General features: G+C 37.5%; 1 protein-coding gene across 3 annotated transcripts in view; it reads left to right on the top strand.

Annotated features, from left to right (window-relative positions):
- Positions 1-26,622, top strand: part of LOC136864219 (early endosome antigen 1) — a 576,229-nt gene that overhangs the window by 245,600 nt on the left and 304,007 nt on the right. The window lies entirely within an intron of this gene.

Genomic DNA, 26,622 nt, shown 5'->3' with positions numbered 1-26,622 from the left:
TATTTAATTGATTAAAGGCACAAGACTACAGGTTAATATCCGTGCGAGAAAGGCCATCGCAAATATGCCATGCAGGTCCATTAATAACCAGTGCAATCGTATGACTGTTGAATGCAGGTGTGCAAACGTGCATGCATTGTGTCATACAGGTGACGGATGTCAGCTTGTGGGATGGAGTTCCGTGCCTGTTGCACTTGGTCGGTCAATACAGGGACAGTTAATGCCGGTTGTGGATGACACTGGAGTTGTCGTCCAGTGATGTCCCATGCGTGCTCGATTGGGGACAGATCAGGGGATCGAACAGGCCCAGGCAACATGCCGACACTCTGCAGAGTACATTGGGTTACAACAGTGGCATAGCGTCAAACATTATCCTGTTGGGAAACACCCCCGGGAATGCTGTTCATGAATGGCAGCACAACAGGTCGAATCACCAGACAGACGTACACACCTGCAGTCAGGGTGCGTGGGATAACCATGAGAGTGCTCCTTCTGTCATAGGACATAGCTCCCCAGACCAGAACTCCCGGTGTAGGTCCAACGTGGCAATGCCGCAGACATGTGGAATGCAGGCACTCACCTGGCCTCCTTCCAACCAACACACGGCCATCATTGGTACCAAGGCAGAACCGGCTTTCATCAGAAAAAAACAACAGACCTTCACTCCATCCTCCAATGAATGCTGGGCATCTGCCTTGGAGCTGTCCTTCAGGTAAATGATTTCGAACAGTTCGTTGCATCACTGTGGTGCTAACTGGCGCTTGAATTGATGCAGACGCAATCTGCTGTGCCACAGCCATACGCTGAATATGGTGGTCCTCTCTCTCGGTGGAGCCATGGGAACATCTGGAACCCAGTCTTCTTGTGAGCGTACCTTCTCATGATCACTGCTGCCACCACCCATGCACAGTGGAGACATACTTGCCAAGGTTTTCTGCAATAGTGCTGAAGGAAAATCCACCTTTGTAGCCCTATTATACGGCCTTATTCAACCACAATGAGCTGTTGATACTGGTGTCTTCGTCGTCATAAAGGTATTCTTAACCCACTCACAGTCACTCCATCCAATCTCGCAGGTAACTAATGCTCTCGCACAGTATACCCTGTATTTAAAACAAACCTGATGTGCAACGTCATGCGGCCGCTATACTAGCATTACGGTAATGTGATTTGCGGGAAATTATAATCAACAGCATCTTTCACATTATACGTGCCTACCAATGTTCATTAATCTAGCACAACCCCTTCTTGGTGTTTGAATTCTTTTTCTGCCAATGTGACATAACAGTTATTTTTATATTGATTTAGGTTATTTACACAGTTGAAAACTGGATTTTTCATGAAGTGTCTTAAGAAATGGCCCTTCATTTTTTGTGCATTTCATGAAAACTTTTCTGATCTAAGTTAAGTTTTGTATTGCAAATTTTTATGATTCCTTTCATTACTGCTATGGATTTTGTGTTTTGGTCCCAAAAACAAGAACCATTTAGCCATCACAGTATATCGTAGAATAGTCCGACTCATTGGCTGAACTTGAATGAATGGTCAGCGTACTGCCCTTCAGTTCAGAGGGTCCCGGTTCGATTCCCGGCCGGGTTGGGGATATTATTCACTTCTGATTATATCTTTTGGCTTGATGACTGGGTGTTTGTGTCTGTCCCAACACTTAGCTCTTCATATTCAGATAACACACCCCACTACCAACCACCACAGAAACATGCAATAGAGATTATATCCCTCCATATAGAGTTGGCCTCACAAAGAGCATCCGGCTGTAAAACAGGGTCAAATCCACATGTGCGACCCAGTTCGCACCCGTGACCCCACAAGTATGGGGAAAGGCGGTAGAAGACGAAGAAGAATATCATATAATACAATGTAGAAAACGTTCTCATGCCTGATTAACCCTAGACCAGGTGCGCTGGTTGTTTTTGTCATCCAGCGTACTATTTTACGCCGTAATTCCCAGAACTGTCAGTCTTTCACCACCTTGCAACTAGTACCTTTGCTCTCACTCTTGACCTTCAGTTCAGTCCAGTTCCGATAACAGTGGAAGCGATACATGTGTAATTATTTTGAACGAACTCTTGGAACCCGAAGCTGGTTGACAAAGTCAACCGTGTGCCTGGTCATGTAAATAAAATTTATTTCTTTAAAATTTCCTTTCCTCTGTACTTTTTGGGTAATTAGGCAAAGTCAGGCATAATTACATATAGTATATTTCTATTTTAGGTCTCGTTTTGTCAATGATGAAGACATACCTGTCATTTTGAGCCAGTTGTCCGATGAAATAGAGGACTCTGCCTCGGATTTTTCGGATGGGGAGGAGGAAATTTTAAACGTATCGGATCAGGATCATAACAGTGATACGGAGCAGGAGGCCGATTCGGACAGTGAGGTCAATGAAGACGATAACAAAAGGGAATTTATCTTTGGGAGAGATGGACTAACAATTTGGTCCACGACGGACTTTTCAAAACTTACTTCGAGGGTAAAAGCAAGGAATATTGTAAAAATACTGCCACGACCTGAAGGGGAGGCGAGGTAGATATCAACAAAAATTGACTATATCATGCAGTTGATAAATGCTGAGATGGTCGGTGAACTATTATGCTGGACTAATTTGTACATTTCTAGGAAGTGGGAGGAACTGAATTACTGCCGTGAGCACGATGCTAAATTTGCAAACTGCAGTGAAATTATGGCATGGCTCAGGGGATAAGGTGTGAAAGAGTTCTTGGATATGGCAACAAAATTTATTTTTCATCCAGTCTTTTTTTTTTTTTTTTTTTTTTTTTGCTATTATATCTGATCATTTCAATGTATAATTGTGCAAATATTAAAATATGACCATTATTTTAATTCATTTTAAATAGGCACAGCATTCATGTCCCTATCAGAATTAGTTCACGTGTTCATGATTATCCATTTTAAGTACATTCATATTAATCACTAATACAAGTTTTTAATTTTATTTGGAGAATAACATTGAAACAAAAGATAAAATGCCGTTAAATGGAATTTTTATGCGATTGGAAGCCTGTAAACGACTGAAAATGTAACTGGTTGATAAATTCAACCGCACACCCGGTAGTGTGACAGAAATTGGCGCGCCCGGTCTAGGGTTAACCCTTGCCACTTGTAAGTCAGGCATCATGTTTTCCTCTACAGCTTTTATATCAGGTATTGCCTGCAAGAACTTTTACATATCTCTGACATCAAAAATTATTGCTATATATGTGAGCATTGACTTGGTACCTGGAACCAGCTGTCAGGAAAACATAGAACTGCATTTCGTTGACAACTCTTCAATTCACATTCTTTGTATGTATTTACAAAATGGCAGCAGGAGCAAATGGAAGCATTAGCAGTAGTACAGTTTTAGAATTGTTGGAAGAAAGCGACAGTACTGGTGATCAAAATGACAATTTATTTAAAGAGAGTGAGAGAGGAATCTAGAGAGCACAAGACTTCTTACGCCGACTTAAATGGTTGTGGAGATTCAATTGAAAATGTGACTGATATCATGCTTGATGTATGGCGGAAGTACCTTGTGTGAATAATAATGATTTCCATAAAATTCCTTGCACCACAATACCTGGCAGCACAGTACCTCGTAATAAACAAGGAAGTGTGTTAAATCACCTTATGTTGTTCTGTGTGTCTGAGATGTTCACCAAGTTGGTAAATTCTATTTAGATGGCAGGATCATATCCAACAGTTGTATCAAAATAAAGACGTAGATGATATGGTTCTGGAGCAAGAAGAGGCTGTTGATGATGATGATGATGATGATGATGATGATGATGATGATGATGATGATGAAACGGGAGACTCAGTTTTGAGGTCAGAATTTGACGGACCTTCGTGAAAAATACTGCACCATTAAATTAATATCTCACGCCTGCCAAATTTTTACACTACCGGGTGAGTTGGCCATGCGGTTAGGGGCGCGCAGCTGTGAACTTGCATCCAGGAGATAGTGAGTTCGAGCCCCACTGTCGGTAGCCCCGAAGATGTGGTACCGTAATTACGGCCACGACCACTTCCTTCCCACTCCTAGGACTTACCTATCCCACCGTCACCATAAGACCTATCTGCGTCGGTGCAATATAAAAAGAAAAGAAAGGAAAAACCCACGTATTATGTACAGAAGAATGGAAAGACGAGTTGAAATTGAGTTGGAAGAAGGTCAGTTTGGCTGCAGAAGAAATGTAGGAACATGTTATGAAATCCTGACTTTATGTCTGATCGTAGAGGATACAATTAAGAAGGACATTTGTAGATCTTGAAAAGGTATTTGATAGAGTTGATCTGACAAAGGTATTTTAGATTCTGAATGTGATCGGGATCATATACTGAGAACAAAGAGTTATATACTATCTGTATAAAAATCAGTCTGCAGTGATAAGAAAGAAAAAGATGCAGCAAGGAGTGAAGCATTGTTGCAGTTTTTCCGCCCACCACCACCTTTTCACTGTTTATATAGAACAGGCAGTAAAGGAAATCAAAGAGGTATTTGGAAAGGGATTCACAACCCAAGGAGAGGAAATCAAAATCCTGAGATTTGCTGATGATATTGTTATTTTATCTGAGACTGCAGAAGATCTGGAGAAATTACTGAATGGTATGGACAGAGTCTTGGGCGAGGAGTACAAGATGAAAATAAATAAGTACAAAACGAAAGTAAAGGAGTGAGTCAAACGAAGTCAGGTGGTGCAGGAAATATTAGATTAGGAAATGAAGCCTTAAATGAAATAGATAATTATTGTTACTTAGGTAATAAAATAACTGACGATGTCAGAAGTAAGGAGGACATAAATTGCAGACTAGCACAAGCAAAGAAGGCCTTTCTTAAGGAAAGAAATTTGCCTAAAACCTGTAGATGATGGGAATCGGTGCCGGTAAAATACATGGGCTTCAGAAAGCGGATGAAGGACGACTGTCACTTTCCTCTTTTAAAGAATAGGTTTGAACCTCTTGAAAGTGGCACTTATGAATCTGTAGATAACAGCTCTGAAGTAAATTTGTTGGATGTTCGAAGTGAAAGTAACAAGAATCTTGTAAAACAAAGTTGCAAAACCTCGCGGAATTCTGTGAAGATAAGACTTTTTGCCGATAGTCAGGGCAGGAATATTGCTACAGAACTAATTAGGAACAGTAAGCATGATGTTTCTACTGTGATTAAGCCTGGTGCAAATTTTAGTGATATAACCTCAGAAAGTAAAAAATACTGTAAACATTTAGGAGCGATGGGGGTTGCTGTTTATCTAGCTGGGACTAACGACGTGGGAAGAAATAATGCAAGAGAAATGATCTCTTCCCTCAGATAAAGACTACAGGAGTCGCATCACACCAATGTTGTGGTATTTTCGGTTCATCATAGACAAGATTTTCCGGCATGGTCTTGTGTTAACAAGGAGGTAAACAAGGTTAATGAAGAACTTTTGAAATTATGTAGGCACTTCAAGAATGTAAAATATGTAGATATAAGTAATTTAGGAAGAAGATTTTATACCTGGCATGGTCCGCACCTAAATAGGTTGGAAAGAAGGTGAGTTTGCTAATATAATTCAAGATGTAGAGTTTAAAACTTCTCCCATTCCTCTAAAAAACTAGAGAAAGCGACCGATGTAGGTCGGTCTGTTGTGTTAGAGTCAAGGAATGATATTAATGCTTATGGTAGTCTAGACAGGTTAGGTACTTTCAAAACTGTATTGGGGAATAGTGTTAATGTGCAAGATAGAAAGACTAGGTTAGGTTCCCATCAGTTCACTAAAATCAATGAACCTGTAGAAACAAAACTGGAAAAAATCATGATCAACATAGTTATTTCTCACATTAACTTACAGTCAATTAGAAATAAACTGGATGAATTAGATGTAGTATTCCATGAAAAGCCTACTGATATTCTGGGTGTAAATGAGCACTGGCTGACTAGAGATGAGACCAATCTATATATACCTCGTGATTTTGAATTAGGAAGTATTTTTACTAGAGACTTCCCACTAACACATGGTGGAGCTGCAATATATGTTAAGAAATCACTTAAATTTGAAGTAATAGATATTTTTCCTTTTTCATTAATAACCTATGTGAATCAGTAGCTATTAGATTGTGTGAATATGATTTTGTTGTAGTATCTGTGTATCGTGCCCCTAACACCAATGCAAAATTATTTATATTACAGTTAGAGAAGTTGATTTCTTATTTAACTTGTAAATATGATTAAAAGATTGCTATAGCTGGTGACTTCAATATAAATATCTTAAAGGTATCAAAAAATACTTAAAACTTCCTTAATATGTTAAGATCGCATGACTTATATTGTACACATAGTGAACCCACAAGAAATAATGCATGCCTAGATACTGTAATGTTGTAACCAATGCACACAAAATATTTTACAAATGTTTGTTTCTAGGACAAGATGTATTGTCAGAATATTGGTGGTATTTTGGTTGAATTTAAAGTTTACTGTAAGAGAAGAGTTTTTGAGTCATCGAATGAATTAAAATGCATCAGATGCGTCATATCAAATAAAGGGGTTAGTGAATTCCAAGACAAATTAATAAGAACAGACTGGACTAGACTTTATGCCATGAGTGATGTCAACTTTGCATTTTCTTATTTCATTAACATGATAATTATATATTTTAATTCAGCTTTCCATGAAAAATTTGTAACTATTAAGGCCAACAGCTCAAAACCAAGAAATAGAGTTAAAAACTGGTTTACTCCTGATTTGGGTAAAATGCGTAGCATTATGTTCGCTTATTATAATAAGTATAAACTAAATAATAATTTAGAGGATAAAGAAATATTCAAAACTACAGGAAATTATATAAAAAAACATATACATGAGGCTAAACTTGCAGCAAATGACAGGTATATCCAAAGTGCGAACAACAAATGCAAAGCTGCATAGTCTATCATAAGCAGTGCTAGTCAAACTTTAAATAACAAAGATGTGATTACTCTAGAACCTGATCAGTGTAATAGGTATTTTATCAATGCATACGAAAGCACATGTGATCAGGATAATAGCATTTCATCAGATGGGGATGCAAGTAAACATCATTTCTTAGACTGGTTGCGTAACTTCGATCTTCCCTCAAATGTATTGAATAATGATTTTAGGTGGGTGGAAGTAAATCTGCAAACAGTCAGAAGTATTGTCACAAATTTGAATTCATCTAGTAACTATGACATTTATGGGCTCGCCAACAATACAGTCAAAGCAGTTATTGACATGATATTAATGCCATTGACATTTTTAATAAATTTAATGCTTAGACAAGGTGTTTTTCCTGAGTGTTTAAAGATGTCTAAAGTGATACCTGTAGAGGCGCGCGGCTGTGAGCTTGCATCCGGGAGATAGTAGGTTCGAATCCCACTATCGGCAGCCCTGAAGATGGTTTTCCGTGGTTTCCCATTTTCACACCAGGCAAATGCTGGGGCTGTACCTTAATTAAGGCCACGGCCGCTTCCTTCCAACTCCTAGGCCTTTCCTATCCCATCGTCGCCATAAGACCTATCTGTGTCGGTGCGACGTAAAGCCCCTAGCAAAAAAAAAAAAAAAAAAAAGTGATACCTATGTTTAAAAAGGGGGATGGAATGTGCCCATCAAAATACTGCCCTATAACAATAGTACCTATTCTGAGCAAAATTATTGAATCCTGTATATTTATACAACTCGAGTAATTTTTCAAAAATAGTTTGGTTTACAACAAACAGTTTGGATTTAGAAAGGGTGATTCAATGATAAAAGCAGTTGAATGTGTCATCAGTGAGATATTATATAATGTTGAGAATAAAACAGTCACAGGTGCTACATTAATTGACTGACAAAAGCTTTTGATTTTGTCTCATCTGAAATCTTAATTCATAAGCTTAGTTATTATGGAGTAAGGGGTCATGAACTGAAATTAATGGCATCCTATCTTCAACAAAGGAAACAGATGGTGGTAATAAGTGATAAAAAATCTGATATGGAAATGGTTAAAGCAAGTGTCCCACAAGGGTCTATTTTGGGACCTTTCCTGTTTTTGGTCTATATCATTGGCCTAGCATGTAATGTTCCCTGCACATCATTTATATATGCTGATGATACAACTTTCCTAAATAGTAATGTTGATATCACAACACTACAAAACCAAGTCAACACATCTGTTAAAATTGCTGAAAACTGGTTTTGTCACAATAAATTAACTATTAATGTCACTAAAACAGAAAATATCGTATTTACCTTGGATCACACTGTAAATAATGACTGCCATAATTCTGTTAAATTATCAGGCCTACATGTAGATACAAGACTTAACTGGGTAATACATACATCAGAACTCTGTAAGAGATTAGCCAGGGTGTGGTATCTGTTGCGGAAACTGAAAACCTGCATCAGTTGGGATATGCTACTTGCATCCTATCTTGCTTTCTTTCACCCTCATATACTGTATGGGATCAGGTTATGGGGCAATTGTCCTACATCAAATAATCTACTTATTTGGCAGAAAAAGGCAGTCCGTCTAATTGCTGGAGTAGAATTTAGAGACTCCTGTGAAACTTCCTTTGTGAGCCTAAAAACTATGACAGTTCCCTGTTTATATATTCTTACAAATGTTATGCATGTGAAAGAGAATCTTTTCTGAGTTTAAAGAGAGATTACAGTTCACATGCATGACACAAGATACAAGAATGATTTGGATACTCCTCACTCCAAGCTTAGTCAAAGCACGAACAGCCACTGTTATCAACAGCTTAAGATGTACAATAAGCTTCCACTACCTATTTGAACATTAGACAATAGTGCATTTAAGAGGGTACTGTCACAGTTTTTAAGGAGAAAAGCATTTTATAGTATAGAAGAGTATCTAGAATGTGGTATTCCAAAAACTGACCTCATATAGGTAGCTAACATAATTTTTCTAATGACTCAGGCATTATGGCTGAGATATTGTACATAGATTATTTTTATTAATACTGACAATACCTAGTGTATATTTCCTGTACTTGATGGTGGAAGCAATAAACTAAACTAAACTAAACTAAACTATAAACTAAACTAAACTAAACTAAACTAAACTAAACTAAACTAAACTAAACTAAACTAAACTAAACTAAACTAAACTAAACTAAACTAAACTAAACTAAACATACAAAACATTGATATAGGGATTAGAAAGATGTTTCTGAAGACTTTTGTTTGGAGTGTGGCATTGTATGGAAGTGAAACATGGATGATAACTAGCTTAGAAAGAAAGAGAAGCTTTTGATATGTGGTGTTACAGAAGAATGCTGAAGGTGAGATGGGTAGGTGGAATCGGGAGCTACTGAATCGAATTTGTGAGGGGAGATGGATTTGGCTAAATTTGTCCTGAAGAAGAAAGAGAATGATAGGTACCCAGGACTTGAACGGTTGGTTTTTGAGGGAAGTGTAGGCGGTAGGAACGATAGGGGTAGACCAAGGTATGAATATGACGAACAGATTTGAGGTGATGTAGGGGGCAGCAGTTACGTAGAAATTAAAGGATTAGCACAGGATAGGGTGACGTTTGGAGATCTGCATTAGGGCGATCTATGGACTGATGACTCAAAGAACAATAACAATAACAGCAACAAATAAAAAATAAAGTTAAAAAAGTATGTTACTCTGAAAAAGTACAAGAAAACTTGATTCTGGGATTTGAGAGACATGTCCAATGTTCATATTTAATATAATTATCTTTATAAGCTATATAATTGTTTTCTTCATACAATATAGGCCACAATAGCATTCATTACTGGTAAGCTGGAAGTAACTATGAGGAGATGGTAAGTGGCAATATGTATTAGTTCGTGTGGAAAGGAAAAATGTGCCTGTCAGCATTTTTTCGTTTTCAGAATTGCAAAATTTTCTCATGAACATAACAGAAATAACACTAATTCTACAGTAAACAAGAAAAGTTCAACACAATTAGAATGGAATGCTCCTCAGCTCTTCAGAATGTGGATCCATAAAATATACCACTAGCTTTATTGTGCTTTTCAGAACTGGCTCTTTTAGAAGGCCTGTCTTGTTCAGGTTACAGAGCAAAACATTATGTTAAAATCAAATAAATCTTATTTATTTAATTACCTTTCAATGATTTAAACATGACAACTTCATTGCTAGCCCCCTCACAACAAAGGCACAGTACAAGAATCGACCTGAGTAGCACAGTTGGGTAGTCATTGGCTTTCTGTTCCTAAGATGGTGAGTTTAGTCATAACTGATGTTTGTAGTATTTAAGGGTGTAAAAATGTGGCAACTCTGTGCTGTTGGCTTTCTGCTCAATAATCCCTTCTACAACAATTTTTTGTCTCCTTGGTTTCTTTTGAGACCATTAACTTTTAGAATAGATATTTGTTTACAATTATCAACATCATCATCATCACCACCACCACATCCTTTCTACTGAGTGATTGACTGTGTACTTTTGGACATGTTGCTGTTAACTTGCATTCGGGAGATAGTGGGTTCAAACCTTATTTTTCCGTGGTTTTGCATTTTCACACCAGGCAAAGGTTGTACCTTGATTAAGGACATGGTTGCTTCCTTCCCACTTTTGAATCTGAAATGGAATTCTGGCAAAAGTACCAGTTAAGAATTTCACCAGATATCAACTGAAGATGATAACACCTTTTCCCGTGATAAGAAGAAAGCTGTAACCTAAGCAAACTCTTGAAGAACTTTTTTAGCCTGGTGGTAACTTGCATTAGTACCACAACATAGAAATGTTGAATGACAATGAAAAGGAAGAATACAACTGCATGTATAACCAATCCTTGCCTCATTTCTCTGCGGGGTCAGGTTTTAGGTGAAATGAAACTTCGTAACAAGGTTTTATGATCGGGTGCCATTCCTGATCTCAGCCTTCTTGGAGAAGTTAATCAGATGAAAAGAATGATGTGGTATATGATAGTAGGAAGGGAGAGGGTGAAGCCCGGTGCCAGTACATAGCCTACTCCTCTCGAATAGCACCAAGGGGTCTACTGAAGCCTTACTGTCCTCATCCGACGGATGAATCACCGTGAGCAGCATCATACACCCTCATTTCATAAGAGCATTCTGGAGAGATTTAAAACTGAATCGGGTTTTGGCACGCAATCTAGTGATTAGAAATTTTATGCCACCACCTCTCCTCCCATGCCAGTAAACATTCTAGCGGTGAATTCTTTTTTTTTTTCCCTATCAACAGGGCTCAAACCGGTTAACTGTGGTGTGAGACTATATAGACTTAACACCTTAATGATCATGGGCACCAGGTGGGCAAAGGATGAATAGAACTGTTTGGATGAAATTGTGGATATTCATGTTTGGTGGTCCGAACACGTGAAAGTGAACAGAAAATATCTGTATTAGTTTTCAGAGAAAAATATCTCCTTCATATATTTTTAAATTCATCAGAATTAGGCCTGATAATATTTCTGTAAAGCTGTTTTGATATAACTTTCTTTTTTTCCTAGTCGTGTATTAAATATCTTTAGTGACACGCTTCTGATTAAAGTTTAACCAATCAAAAAGGTATAAATCCTTGTAGTGTTCACTCAAAACAGCTGTTCAACTGGATTGATCAACAAAGATTTAAATATGTTTAAAATTAAGTTAACACAGTTTTGACTTTATCTAAGGGATAGGTTATCAGCTGGTGTGCTGTAGCGTGACTTGAATGTTATTTACTTTACGTCGCACCGACACAGATATGTCTTATGGCGACGATGGGATGGGAATGGCATAGGAATGGGAAGGAAGCGACCGTGGCCTTAATTAAGGTACAGCCCCAGCATTTGCGTGGTGTGAAAATAGGAAACCACGGAAAACCATCTTCAGGGCTGCCGACAGTGGGGTTCGAACCCACTATCTCCCGATTACTGGATACTGGCCGCACTTAAGCGACTGCAGCTATCGAGCTCGGTTGACTTGAATGACCACCAGGAGCACGGTGGAGTGTTTTCCATATTAGTGTTGGGAAAAACAACTGCTGCTGCTACTTCAACGTACAAGGGAAATTGAAAAGATTTTTTTTTTTTTCATCTTTATGAAAATGACACATGTTATTTGTATTCTCCCTTCAGTTTTAGTTTAATTCGATGCCTGCTCTCAAGGAATTGCGTGTTTGTTTAAATTGGATCGTGTGACAGCCTGCCTTGCAAATCTGTGTAGAGTATTGATTTGAATCAAGTCCTTCAAACTGCCATAAATGTATTGAACTCCATTAAAACTCAACCTCTTAAAGGTAAATTTTTCAGTAAAATGTGCCGAGATATAGGGGCTAAGCATATATCTCGCTTATTTTATGACAGCACTCGATGGCTTTCCAGAGGAAATGTATTATCATATGTTTTTGAACTTCAGAGGGAAATCTGTTCTTATTTAGAAGAAGAAAACTATTCGGTACCAAGTGCTAAGAAGCTGCTTCTTTGGAAGAGGAAAATCAGTGAAGGGGGATCGCATAACAGAAAATGAAATACTCTTTACTGCAGATGTTGTTTTCAGGACACTTCTCAGTTCAGTGTTTATTTTGAAACATATTGTCCCAAAAGCTGTGACAAGTGTCCCTGGGTTTGAAATCCTTTCACTAGTGATGCTGCTTTGGACTTAAGTTTTGCAGAAAAGAAGGCATTGATTGAACTTTCATCAGATTCTTCTCTTTTTTTTTTTTTCCTTCTTCTATTTGCTTTACGTCGCACCGACACAGATATGTCTTACGGCGACGATGGGATAGGAAAGGCCTAGGAATTGGAAGGAAGCGGCTGTGGCCTTAATTAAGGTACAGCCCCGGCATTTGCCTGGTGTGAAAATGGGAAACCACGGAAAACCATCTTCAGGGCTGCCGACAGTGGGGCTCAAACCCACTGTCTCCCGATTACTGGATACTGGCCGCACTTAAGCGACTGCAGCTATCGAGCTCGGTAGATTCTTCTCTAAAAGTGAACTTCCCATTCATGGTGTGGCCAAGATTTTGATATTTTATAACATAGGAGTTTGCAAACTTGAGCAAGAGAGCATTGAATATATTAATTCATTTTGCAACCTCCTATCTCTGTGGGATTTCAGCAGTGGCTGTTATAAAAACCAAGTACAGACAAAAACTGTGTGCTGTGTGTACAGAAGGAGATGAGATTAGCTGCATCTCAATTGGCGCCAAGTTTTGACAAGATGTGAAACAACAAGCAAGCTCAAGTTTCACAATGATAAAACTTTCTGAGGTGAAACATACATACATTATCATTAAAGACTATTATGCCTTTCAGCATTCAGTCTGCAAGCCTCTACGAATTTCCTAATGTTGCCGCAATCCTCTATTCGCAACTAGTGCTGTGGCCTCATTTATTTCTATACCTCTTATCTTTAAATCATTAGAAACTGAGTCTAATCATCATCATCTTGGTCTCCCTCTACTTCTTTTACCCTCCATAACAGAGTCCTTTATTCTTCTAGGAAACCTACCCTCCTCCATTTGCCTCACATGACCCCACCACCGAAGCTGGTTTATGCATACAGCTTCATCCATCGAGTTAATTTCTAAATTACCCTTTATTTCCTCATTCCGAGTACCCTCCTGCCATGGTTCCAACCTGTTTGTACCAGCAATCATTCTCGCTACTTTCATGTCTGTTATTTCTAACTTATGAATAAGGTATCCTAGTCCTCCCAGCTTTCGCTCCCGTAAAGCAAAGTTGGTCTGTAAACAGATCGATGTAAAGATAGTTTTGTCGAGAACTGACTTCCTTCTTACAGAATACAGTTGATCCCAACTGCGAGCTCACTGCATTACCTTTACTACAACTTGATTCAATCTCACTTACTATATTACCATCCTGGGAGAACACACAACCTAAATACTTGAAATGATCCACCTGTTCTAGGTTTGTATCACCAATCTGACATTCAGTTCTGTTGAATTTCTTACCTACTGACATTAATTTAATCTTTGAAAGGCTAATTTTCTTACCGTACTCATTGCACCTATTTTCAAGTTCCAAGATATTAGACTGCAGGCTTTCAGCACAATCTGCCATTAAGACCAAGTCATCAGCATACGCCAGACTGCTTACTACATTTCTACCTAACTGAATCCCTCCCTGCCATTTTATGGCTTTCAGCAGATGATCCGTGTAAACTACAAAGAGCAAAGGTGAAAGATTACAGCTTTGTCTAACCCTTGTACGTACGCTGAACCAAGAACTCATTCTACCATCAATTCTCACTGAAGCCCAATTGTCAACATAAATGCCTTTGATTGATTTTAATAATCTACGTTTAATTTCATAGTCCCCCAGTATGGCGGATATCTTTTCCCTCGGTACCCTGTCATATGCTTTCTGTAGATCTATGAAACATAAACACAACTGCCTACTCCTTTCGTAGCATTTTTCAGTTACCTGGCGCATACTGAAAATCTGATCATGACCAGTGTGGTTTCAGACCACAGAGGGGCTGATTTTCAGATTTTCAGTATGCGCCAGATAACTGAATAATGCTACGAGAGAAATAGACAGTTGTGTTTATGTTTTGCAAATCTAGAGCATGGCTGTCCAACGTTCATTTCTATGCGAGCACATTCGCATGATAACTAAGGGTATGCGGGCGCCAGGTACGATTCCACTAATTCGACTACTGTTATCGGTACCACAACGACTATATAATAATAATAATAATAATAATAATAATAATAATAATAATAATAATAATAAATCCTACATACATACACACATACATACATACATACTGTCCCCGACGTAGTCAGTCAGCGAACACGAGACACCCCAGGGGTGCTCAGTTTGATGGCTGTAGGCTTATAAAAATAAATGAATGTGGCAGGATTAACATGGGGTTCGAAAAATAAGCATGTTCAAGGTATAGAACAAATATGACACTTTTATTGGATTAAATGAAATATTAGCCATCCTGAAGTCTGTGATTATGACTATGATCACTATTTTATGTAATTTAATATGGCTCTTGATGTAACAAACTCAAATGCAAACAAATGGGATGGTACACGGCAGTTGTTTTCCCTAATATTCTAACAGAGTATTTTACATTGTTAATTTTCTTTATCGTCTTTAAAGTCATTAAATTATTAATTTAAAGTTGAATCAAAAATTGTTATTCAAAAAATGAGGTCTGGGCCAAGCCTTCCTCGAACAATCTGGTAAAAATGCAGTAATTGTAAGAATGAGTATAATAAAGAAATATCCAAGATTCAATAAGTTAACAGTTATAGCAAAATAAAATTTACATTCGTTATATCAACAATTTTGTAGTTATGAAATGAAAAGTTGAATTTGCCTTTGTTTTCTCTAAGTTAATCCGAGACGTCGGATATATCTGTTCACGTCGTCTCACATCTCTTTTCGTGAGAATTAATACTGAGCTTTAAGCATCTGATCAATAATTGAACAAAATAAAACGCCTTCTGAGCTTACGAACATTCATAAATGGAGAGAATATCATCCATGTGGAAATCCCATCCACTATCCATCGATAATATCAAAGTGTCACACATTATCAGAACAAAACACATAGAAAATAATTCTCTAACTACTAGCAAATTACTACATCTACAGCTAACTACTGAAATTATCAAGATGACTGTGATTATCAAGAAGAAAATATCTACAATATTTACATGTCGACGACTGTCGATCAACTATATCACTCTCCTGTTAACAGATTTATTACGTTCCAACAAGATCGAGTTACCTCATGAGAGCGAAATATTGCATTAACGAATGAACTTGCCTAGTCACGAATCAAATATTATTGAGATATTTCATCGAAGATCTGTTCTTCAGACCTAAGGCCTTCGCGAACCTTCACCTGTACCTTCAACTTGAAATTATTAAATTACTTGAGCAAAATTGGGATATTCTCACGAATTAAGAAGTGCATCGATTAACATGGACTTTCATTTTCTTCATCTGAAGACACTAATATTAGACTCCATGGGAACTTGGAGTTTCCATTTACACTGCGTTCGTCTCAAATAATCCATATTCACATTACAACCTAATCAACATCAGGCTTAATAATATTACAACATTAACATGTGAAAAACTCAGTTTCACCCAGATTCATATCATACGCAATTATTCCACATACTTTACATGTACAGTGTACCACCATGACGACTCTAACTTGTCGCATCCTAATATCAAATATGTGTAGCCACGAAATATAAGAACCTACCATCGTCCTACAAATACATAATATCCACTTAAATGTGTCTCGATGATTAATTAATCCAATTAATTATCACATGCCACAATGCACATATTCTCATTAAATTCATACATAGAATTCAGACTTAATATCCCGATGACACGTTATCTCAAACACGAGGTACAAGTAGAAGTTCCATTTCAAGGAAAATATTGAAAATATTGACAAAATATCCCTTCATCAAATCCATCGGACATAAATTAACTCATATTCGTAACGAAATTCACTCAGTAAGCAAAGATGGTTTCAATAACACATGGATAACTCTATCAGAACCCTCTCTGTCAAATTCATGGCCACATGGTCATTAAGCAATCGCATGTGCTAATTTACGACATATCCGAGCGAAAGATACAACCATAAAAATGTGTCAAAATAAATTACTAAGAAGAAAGAAAGAATAGAACAAAACTATAGAACAGATATAAATGAGACATAATCGACTTAACTTAAGGAGATATCTTCACGTCTGGAAGTCTGGATTCTCAATCAGCCATTCTAGGATGAAAGAATCTGCATCCCGACGCCACCGACGGTGGTCGATGGTTTAGAACTTCATGGTGAAGCACAGGTAATCCATAATACGAAGTTCCGTCCTCTTCTGGAAATGATCAAGTCCAGGTCCTCCACGTTCACTCGTGAGAAAGCTGAAACTTACACAAAGTGCTTTAGAATAAACTCCAAACACACACGTAACTGTATTTTGGAAATGACACGTACTTAAGGGATTAATATCTGCACATTCGACGCCTGATCACAGCACTGTTCTACGTTGTAGACAATTATCAGAAGTGTAGAGCACAGGAGTGAAGCCACTATTCCTGACGACAATATTCACGATGTTCTACGTTGAAAATCTTGCTGGCAAGGACTCTGAGCGACTGAAGATGATAGTTCGGGAACACGTCAGTATGTGAGAGTGAGTACTCTTATCACATGACTTAAATATCGTGTCTGGTGCTCATGCATGGAAGTAAAATCAATTTAGATACTGAATTCTTCTACCGTATGAATATATAATTTTATCACCATTTTAGCCAAAAAGTCGTATAAATTAGTTCAAAAATTTTAGTTTTTAATTTATATCATCTAAACGTGCTATTATTCATCCAGTTTATTTTAATTTAATCCATGAGCATTCCGTAATTATGCATGTCACGCCACCAAAGATATTATAAATATTTCATTCATATCGTTCCTCGCAATTACAAGTGACACGCGCTAGCAACTTTTTTTCTCTCGCCAACCTTCATTTTTTATTTTATTTTGTTAGTCGACCAGCCACCCTCTTCACATCAAAAAAACTTGTTCTCGTCCACGAGCCAAGGTCGCGCACACTCCCTCTCGCCGACAAGCGAACACAAGCCACACACCAACACCTGTACAGTCAGCTGTGACCTAATTACGGCCACAATAAATACATACATACATACATACATACATTATAGACTGTTATGCCTTTCAGCGTTCAGTCTGCAAGCCTCTGAGAATTTACTAAATGTCGCCACAATCCTCGATTTGCAACTAGTGTTTGGCCTCATTTAGTTCTATACCTCTTATCTTTAAATCGTTAGAAACCGAGTCTAACCTCATCGCCTTGGTCTCCCTCTACTTCTCTTGCCCACCATAGCAGAGGCCATTATGCTCCTAGGTAACCTATCCTCCTCCATTCGCCTAGAATTAGAATCTAGAATTAAAAATTATATGAAAATATATTTACCCACATAATTAATGTGAAATCTGGCATGCTTGCTGCAATTTGAGGAAAGTCTGGTGTGTAACTGGAACAGGCTGCTCTTTTACCGCGTCATCCAGGTGTGAGTCTGTCAGGCAGGATCAGTATTTGTTTTTTATTTATGTTCATAGTCGAAAACGTGACGTCACAAACATAGGTTGAACCAAAACAAGATTGCATCTTCAGAGCAACACTGCGGGTAATGGGATATTTTTTACCGTCCACCAGAGTCCAGAAATTGCCACATGTTGCGTAGGAGGATTTCAAAGAAAGGTCTGACTGAAGGCTTAAAATTTCCATTTCTAATTCTTCAGGATTATAATTTTCGAATATTTCACACACCCTCCCTCCAGGCTCACAAACGTCAACAGAAGGGAAGGGATTATTGACAAACATGATCACTGGTTCAAGAATTGAAAACTGGCTAAATCTGCTACCAAATTCGGACCCAAGTGTTTCAAGATTTTTAGCAAGAGATGAAAAATCACGCTTGCCGCCATTTACTGTATCTGCCATAGATTTCAAATTTGGAAAATGTGAAAGGGAACTTCTATTTAAATGGACAATCCATACCTTAAGTTTCTTTTCAGATGCATTGACAATACTTATCATACCTGAAATATTATGATCTTTTCCTTGCAATTCGAGATTTAACTAATTTAATTTTGAGGTGATTTTTGCCAAGAATGCTAATTTGATTTGCCAAGATATATCATCAAGTTCGTGATAATATTTCCCAGGAGATGATTTCATAAAGTCTCGTATCTCATCCAACAGGCAGCAAAACCGTTCAAGTGTTTTTCCCCTACTAAGCCACCTTACGTCTGCATCAAGGATGACGTCACCATACTCCGAATCTGACATACTTAAAATATTTCTGAACAATCGATGACGAGTAGATGACGATCTTATATAATTCACGACATGGGTTACAATTTTCATGACATGATCAAACTTTAAAACCTTTGCGCATAAAGCTTCTTGGAGAATAATACAGTGATAAGAAAAAAATTTTGGAAATGATTCATCCTTAGCGCAAAGAGAAAGTAATCCATTATTTCTACCAGTCATAGTTGGTGCCCCATCTGTTGTTATAGCGACAAGCTTTGACAGTGGTAAGTTACTCTCTTTGGTGAATTTAACGAAAGCATTAAATATGTCTTCTCCCCTAGTACGTCCATAAAGTGGCAATAGCTTGACAAATTCTTCCTTTACTGTAAAATCATTAAAAACCATTCTAGCAAATACACACAACTCAACAGTATCAGACATATCAGCACTTTCATCAAACTGGAGTGAGAAATGTTCACACGATTTCAAATCCTGATGTAATTGAGATTCCATATTATTAGAAATCTGTTCAACCTGCCTAGCAACAGTTTGGTGAGACAACTGAAGTCCTTTGATTGAAGATGTCAATTCAGATTTATCTTTGTGAGATTCGAACAGAGATTCAGCAGTATTTAGCATACCTGATTTCACTACTTCCCATGCCAACGGCCATAGCCGTGTTGAAACACCGGATCCTGTGAGATCTCCGAAGTTAAGCAACATTGGGCATGGTCAGGAGTTGGATGGGTTGCCATGCGCTGTTGGTGGGGGGTAAGGGAATGGAGGAACAGAAAGGAACTGGCCACCGTACCGCACGTAAACTCCGGCTCAGGAACACCTCTGCGGAGGTTCGGACCTGCCTTCGGGCAGAATAACTCTTACCTTACTACTTCCCCATCGCTGAAAGCTTTTTTCCTTTTAGGTCGGATGTGACAAACTTTTTAAGAAGCTGTTGTCACGTTACGCATATGCTGAACTGGCTTCTTAAACGCACATTGTTGCAATGCTAATTTAGATTTTAGTTCTTTCACTTTGTGTTTTCTTAGTTCAGAATTAACAGGAAATTCACTGTCAAATTTTTTGTGATTAGTCAAAAAATGTCGCTGTACATTACTTCTTTTAGCAACAGACACGCTAGCATTACACGATACACACACAGACTTTCATTTGTTTTCAATAGCAATACTGGTCCTCCCATTCACTGTTAAAGTTATAATTTCTTTGCCTTTTAGCCATGTTAAGAAGAGTTGTGTTTAATGAAATATAACTGATTATAAACTGAATAATTTAAAGTTTAAATAGTAATGAAAAAAAGCACATGAAACATAATGAATGTACAACCTATCACAACACAAGGCACTGAAAGCTAGGAAATGGGAACATTTCAATTGCAAGACTTTCATGAATCGTTTGTTCATTGTTTACGGCACAGCTTTGTTGGGATTAAAGTTACTTTGTGGGCAAATTGGGTGTCCCATTGTCGTTCTGGTGAGACTCTGTCATGGTAGGTAGTTTATGGCATTGCAGTCAAGTGAATCATAAGGAAGCGGTTCTGTTTGGCAGAATAAATATGCGGCTATATTCGGCTCCGTGAGTAGAGAGGGCCTTATACCTGGCGCTAGCCCCCCTACAGTGAGAGGTTTGTGGAGGATTTCCCTTTGTCGCAACTACTTACATGTCGAATAGCTCTCTTTAGGAACCTTTCTTCTATCTCTTCACTAACTGTGGACACGAGTCAGTTAGGCCTAGATCAGAGTGGCTCAGACGGTTCAGGCGCTGGCCTTCTAACCCCAACTTGGCAGGTTCGATCCTGGCTCAGTCCGGTGGTATTAGAAGGTGCTCAAATACGACAGCCCCATGTCTGTAGATTTACTGGCACGTAAAAGAACTCCTGCGAGACTAAATTCCGGCACCTCGGCGTCTCCGAAGACCTTAAAAAAGTAGTTAGTGGGACGTAAAACAAATAACATTATTAGGCCTAGATCACATTTATGGCTTACTCAAAGCTCTTTATGTATTTGGAGGTACGGGTATAACAAATTTCCTGACTTTGAGGACGGTATTTTTAAGAGAAAAGTAAGAATATTTATTGAAATGCGAAAGTATTGTTTTCAAATATTAAGTAAAATTTAATTTTGAAATTAATTGAGAAGGGAGCCATAAAAGGGCACCTCGGGTGCCGCGTTGGACAGGGCTGAATTAGAAGCAGCATATGATGACAGGGTATTGAGGGAAAAGTTGTTCGCCGTACTGGGCGACTATAGAATTAAAGGTAAATTATTAAAATCAATCAAAGATATTTATGTTGACAATTGTTCTTCAGTGAGAATTGATGGTGGAATGAGTTCTTGGTTCAGGGTACTTACAGGGGTTAGACAAGGCTGTAATCATTCACCTTTGCTGTTCATAGTTTACATGGATCATCTGCTGAAAGGTATAAAGTGGCAGGGAGGGATTCAGTTTGGTGGAAATGTAGTAAGCAGTCTGGCCTATGCTGACGACTTGGTCTTAATGGCAGATTGTGCCGAAAACCTGCAGTATAATATCTTGGAACTAGAAAATAGGTACAATGAGTATGGTATGAAAATTAGCCTTTTGAAGACTAAATTTATGTCAGTAGGTAAGATATTCAACAGAATTGAATGTCTGATTGATGATACAAAGCTGGAACAGGTAGATAGTATCAAGTATTTAGGTTGTGTGTTCTCCCAGGATGGTAATATAGTAAGTGAGATTGAATCAAGTTGTAGTAAAGCTAATGCAGTGAGCTTGCAGTTGCAGTCAACAGTGTTCTGTAAGGAGGAAGTCAGTTCCCAGACAAAACGGTCGTTACATCGATCTGTTTTCAGACCAACTTTGCTTTATGGGAGCGAAATCTGGGTGGACTCAGGATATGTTATTCATAAGTTAGAAATAACAGACATGAAAGAAGCGAGAATGATTGCTAATACGAACAGGTGGGAACAATGCAGAAGGGTACTCGGAATGAGGAGATAAAGGCTAAGTTAGGAATTAACTCACTCTATGAAGCTGCACGCATAAACCGGTTTCGGTGGTGGGTTCATGCGAGGTGAATGGAGGAGGATAGGTTACCTAGAAGAATGATGGGCTCTGTTATAGAGGGTATGAGAAGTAGAGGGAGACCAAGACGATGATGGTTAAACTCAGATTCTAATGATTTAAGAGGTATAGAACTAAATGAGGCCACAGCACTAGTTGCAATAGAGGATTGTGGCGACATTTAGTAAATTCACAGAGGCTTGCAGACTGAACGCTGAAAGGCATAATGGTCTATAATGATAATGTATGTATGTATGTATGTATGTATGTATGTATGTATGTATGTATGTATGTAATGTATGTATGTATGTATGTATTTATTTATTTATTTAACAAATCTTCAAGGTTACTCATTATTAAACAATGTTCTAGTATTTAATATGTCCACCCTTGACTTTCATTAATGTTTCCACTTGTTTTGGAATAGAGTCAATGAGATTTTTACATTTTTCTCTTATTTCTTGGTCATGAAACCACACTTTCACTGTAGCATAAAACATCTTTTCCTTGGTAGGGCGGTCCATTTCCTCATCCGTTTCTTGATAATTGCCCAAAGATTTTCTGTAGGGTTAATGTCCGGTGAATTTCCAGGTCAGTCGAAACACTGGAGACCATTTTTTAAAATCATAAAGTCTTTGACTTTTTTTGTTACATGGCAAGGGCTCCTACACTTTTTTTATTACACGTACTATTGATACAACCAACTCCGTCTTAGGTTGTTGTAAATACTACTTCCTTCAACATTTTGGATACAAGCACTTCAGACATGCATTGGGTTGGTTACATAGATCCATTTTAATTTATAATATTCACAGGTGCATATCTAAAGGGTGCTTGTCCATTCAAGTTTCTTGGAAAACAAAAATAAGATTTAGATAGATTTTTCACATCGTTGAACATCCATATAGGCTATTGCACACACATGGTCAGCCATGCTGAGGTCATTTTATATTATACTGAAGTTTCCAAAATATTTTGATAAGCGCGACTTTAATTACTATTGCAACCCATAGAAGACTGCAGTCAATCTAATACTGTCACTACACTGTCACTTGGGGCGCTGAATGCACCTTTCACATGCTTCTATCAAAACTGTCATGTCTTGTTGTATAGCAACATTTTTCATATTTCTTTTCGAGAGCAAGTGATAAGGATTTTGTTATTGAAATTCTATGCCCAACACCAATTATTGATAAGCTATCTCTCTTTAATGGCGTCATCTCTGGACAAAGAAGACGTGTTTCATGCAAACAGTTCCCAGGTAAGTTTGAAATCCTGCATTTATACTCAATCTCATGTGTGAATGTATATCACAGTCAATGCTATTCATTCATTAATTGATCAGTTGTATAGGTCTCATCCCATCATTTTTGTTTTGTATTTGATATTTTTATCTTGACAAGGAACAAACAAATGTGTCCCAAATCGCAGAATAGTTTGAATACTTTACTGATAATAATTTGAAGAGTATAATGAATATGAAGCAGACTAATCTCCTTTATCGAAAATGTTTCTCTTTAAATTACAAATGCATTCTTGACTCTGTTTTTTGCTGCTTTTACGAGTGTATTATTATTATTATTATTATTATTATTATTATTATTATTATTATTATTATTATTATTATTATTATTATTATTATTATTATTATATACAATTCGCTGGGGCCATCAAGGACCACGTTAAGTCTTGTTGCATTTGACACTGAACTTGGCCTTCTTTAGAGCCCAAATTTCCCTCATTCTTTGTGAGTGGGCCTGCTTACGCTCCTCTGTCCAAGGGGCACCGTGTCTTCTCTTCGGTTGCTCGTCTCGGTTTAGCCTGTTCGTCAGTATTTTCTTGCGGAAGAGGTCTCTGTTAAAGGCGTCTTCAGCTGACATATGTAGCATTTGCAGGTCTTCTTTGGTATTTCTAAACCAGGGAATTGTGGTTTTGGGGTTTGAATCAAAAAAGTGAAAGATTTCTTTAGTTAACTTTCTTCCGTCCATTCTTTTCAGATGACCGTAAAATCGTGCCCATCTTTTTCTGATTGTGTCGGTAATTTTCTCTATTTTGCTGTAGACTTCCTTGTTGGATCTCTCTTGATGGATTCCATTTCTGTACTTTGATCCCAAGATTCCTCTCACAATTTTGCATTCTCTTTTCTCCAGTTCTTCAAGGAGTCCTTTGTTGGCATTTAGAGACAGGGTTTCGGCTTCATATAGAACTACTGGCTTCAGAACGGTTTCATAGTGACGTATTATTATTATTATTATTATTATTATTATTATTATTTCCGATGAGGGCTGCTAAAGACCATGTGGAGTTCAATTCTTCATACTTTGTTGTTTTCTCTTCCGTTCCTTCCAGTATTCTTTCATCCTTTCACTATGCTGTTTCTTTCTGTCCTTGGACCACTTCACACCAGGTTTCTTGTTCAGTCTTCCTTGGAATCCTTCCAGACTACCATCTTTCTAAAAATCTCTCTGTTCATAGTTTCTTCTTCTCGTATATTATTTCTTTCTAAATCTTTCTTTACTTCTTGAATCCAGCTACTGCCTTTTTGTCCCAAAGGTACTTGCCCTTTCTGTTAATCTGAACTCATCCATTCTGTAAATATGTCCAAAAAATTGCAATCTCCATTTTCTTAAGGTTTCTGTTGTGTTTTCTATGTTTCTGTATATTTTATCATTGGATCTTTATTTCCAGACTTCTGTTGTTTTTACAGGGCCTAAAATATTTCTTATGTTTCTCCTTTCTCATACCTCAAGTTTATCTAATCTATGGTTTAATACCAGGTATTCACTTGCATATAGGCATTCTGGTTTCACCACTGTAGTGTAGTGCCTTATTTTAAGATTTTTAGATAGGCACTTTATGTTATAAAATTTTTTTTCTGATACCATAATATGCTCTTTCCATCTTGTGTACCCTTTCTTGTACTGCAGATTTGTCTAAACCATTTTCTTGAATTATTTCTGCCAGATATTTGAATTTCATTGATCTTTCTATTGGACCAGTATCTGTTGCCAAAAAGTTTGGAGTGTTCTTGATGTTTGTAATAAATTTTGTTTCTTGTGCAGAGATTCTCAAACCTGTCTTGTTGGCTATTTCTTCCAAGAGATTGATTTGTGTAATTACTCTTGTTAGGTTTTCTGACAACATAGCAAAATCGTCTGCAAATGCTAGGCAATTTATTTCAGTGCCTCTGTTTGTTCTCCCCAAAGTTACTGGCAGAATGTTATGTCCCTTAAGCTTTACATTTCAAATTCTCACAATTTTCTCTAGAACACAGTTGAATAGAAGGAGTGACAAAGCATTACCTTGCCATACCCCTGTATGGCATTGTTGGATGCGCTAGCGAGTGGTTGGCTGTTCCAAGAGCTCTGTGTTATCTCAGTGATAAAGTAGTTAATAATTGTAGGAATTTACCAAATTTTCTGTGTGTGTGATACATTTAGCGCCACAGATAATTGTGTTTAGTGTTTGTTTGTAGTAATCTGTGATTAGTGGTATTTATTCACAGTTTTCACACTGAGTAGTTCCGTAGCATTCGCTAGATTACAACCTGTAATTTAGGACTGCGTGAAAGAAGAAATATCTCTTTTTTTTTAAAATAGCATTATTAAAATATCAATAGGTTTGTTGATAAAATACTTACAAAGACTGGATATTAAAAAGGGTCATAACTTCAGCAGCGGTTATAGTCTATTAGTGCTGGCATTTGACAGGGTATTTCAAATAGCAGTTCAGCGGTCCCACCTATCACGAAGCTAATAACTTCTTTAAATAACGCGATACTGTTGTAAATGTTGTTTAAAGAAAGGTTTTCAACAGAATAGACAGTATTTCACTGGCGAAATAGTTAACAGTCATAATTGTTATTGATTATTGTCGCTCTTCATATTCAAATATTGGCATTGTTGGCTACAGTCGTGAACAAAGGTGTAGTGTATCAAGAAAATATAAAAATCAGCTGATTCTTGTATTCCGATCATTTGTAGTTCTGTATAGGCAGTTAAAGTTTCCGTAATTTATATTTCACACCCTCGATATTTCAGTATTTATGAGCGGTTAGCTAATAATCAAGTTCCTACATTCTAATAATTGCAATTCAAGTCCCTGGTGTAGTTTAGACAGAAATACTTTTGAAAAATTATTGTAAACAACCTCATATTTTTCAGCATTTTTAGGACACTTTTATTCTCCGCCCCGCAGAGTAGGGAAAATAATAGTAATCCACCATCTGTAATAATCACATAGCCACATTTCAATTGAGAATTGTAGTGTAGATACGCTGTATTAGATGGTATCTTGCCTGTTATATTTGTGTGTATTTTTGTGCAAACGACAGGTTTAATTTCTATTACAGCATAGTGGGATAAAGTAGTACTAATATTAATCTGTCTATGTGTTTAACTTTGTTGGTAATCTTTGAGTACCTACCAGTAGTTCTTGCAAATATCTACTTTAGGCCTAATTGGAATTTTCATTTCTATTTGTGCGTAGTAATAACCTAGGATATGTCTGAACGTAGCTTAAACATTATTGTAGTGTAGTATTGTAATTTATTAGAAACTAGCAAGATACCCATGCTCCGCTATGGTATTATACTGAAATTTATAATTGAATGCTTAATGTTTTATATACAATCAGCAGAAATTCGCGATCTGACTCGTTTTCTGAGAGAATCCGTCGAAATTCGCAATCTGACTTGTTTTCTGAGAGATTACAGCAACATTCCTCCCATTTTTTCATCTTTCTTTCC

Source organism: Anabrus simplex, chromosome 2 (genome assembly GCF_040414725.1).
Source record: "Anabrus simplex isolate iqAnaSimp1 chromosome 2, ASM4041472v1, whole genome shotgun sequence".
In the NCBI taxonomy this organism is placed as follows: Eukaryota; Metazoa; Arthropoda; class Insecta; order Orthoptera; family Tettigoniidae; genus Anabrus; species Anabrus simplex.
The sequence above is the reverse complement of the archived record's forward strand: the minus strand, read 5'-3'. Positions and strand labels throughout refer to the sequence as shown.